General features: G+C 54.5%; 1 protein-coding gene across 1 annotated transcript in view; it reads right to left on the bottom strand.

Moving 5' to 3' along the window:
• Positions 1 to 1,315, bottom strand: part of AQP8 (aquaporin 8) — an 18,344-nt gene that overhangs the window by 15,772 nt on the left and 1,257 nt on the right. The window lies entirely within an intron of this gene.

Below are 1,315 nucleotides of genomic sequence, written 5' to 3'. Positions count from 1 at the left end.
CCCAGCTGGGACCAGAAGGCATCCTAAAACCGTTCACTTCATACTCTACACATTTGCTCCCCGAGCACCTGCAGAGAGATGCATCTGCTGGTTTGAAGCATCTCGGTGCTTTACTTCTCCTTTCTCCTATTGGTCTCACGGCACAAGGCAGCACGGCTGGGTTGTCCCTCATCGACAACGTCCCCGTTGCCCCCTCTGCCTGGAGGTGCCGGCGGCTGGGCAGCCACCCCGACCGTGGCAGACTGGAGCGGCAGGGTGAGAAGGGTTTTACCTCGCACGCTGAACAAACGTGATGTGGGGAGCATGGGATGGGAAGCCCACAGTGCCCGGAGCAGCTCTGCACCCAAATCGGAGCTGGACAGGCTCGCTTAGAGAATGGCATAAGTGCCAAAAAACACCCTTTCAGAGAGACCCAAATGACTCGCGAATTCAGACCCAAGCTGGCAGATATCTGGCTAGGAACAGGATGCTTTGAAAAAGCGGAGAGGTCTCCTTTGCATGGCTCTTAAAGGCAAGGCTCCAACCTGCCATTTTAAAAAGGGGACGTTGGGAATTTCACTTCAATTAAAAAAAAAAAAAAACCATATAAAGGAGGGCTGAGGGGGTCTGTAACCTCCTACCCGACCACAGGAGGAAGCCTTTCAGACAAGACTGACCGAGGTGTTTTGGGCTTGTCTTGTGCTGGAGATTTTCCTCAATGCCTTGGTTTGGTCATTAACTCCAGTGAATCTCCTAGTCGGACTGTTCTGCAATCCAGCTTTCTGGATCTCAGTTTGCCGAGCTGTAAAATGGGCATCTGACCAGACACCTGTCTTTGCAAAGCTCTTTGAGAGCAAGGCACCAGGCTGGGAACCAGTGCACCCCACCAACCACGTCCCTGCTCTGTGCCTCTGCTTCCCCCACAGCCTTTATCCCCTGCCTCTGTGTGGGCTGCAGGCTCTTTGGGGCAGGAGCTGCCCGTGGACAGCCCCTTGCTCAGAGAACCTCTGACCTCAGCTGGGCTCTCAGGTCACTACCGTGGGGCAAGCCACCATGATCCTTAGCTTGGGACAGGATTGTGAGAATTGCAAAGAGGAGCATTTTTTGTAAAATACGGTAAAACAAAGACTTGCAAGGAGCAATGGAAAACAAGTGAGGCAGGAGACGCACAGCAGCCTGCCTGTCTGTCTGTCTGCCCACCCAGCAAGAGACGTAGCTCCAAAACAGGGCCCGTCCATGCTCCCTTCCAAGGGGCTGTGGGGTTTTCTGCCTTAGATCCACTTACCTGGGTGGCACCGGTAGCCTGTTGGAAACCCACCCGCCCCCCCTCCACCCC

This window comes from Gavialis gangeticus, unplaced genomic scaffold (assembly GCF_001723915.1).
Source record: "Gavialis gangeticus isolate Ggan-Ray unplaced genomic scaffold, GavGan_comp1, whole genome shotgun sequence".
NCBI lineage: Eukaryota > Metazoa > Chordata > Crocodylia > Gavialidae > Gavialis > Gavialis gangeticus.
Note: the sequence above shows the minus strand (reverse complement) of the source record. Positions and strands in the feature narration are given on the sequence as shown.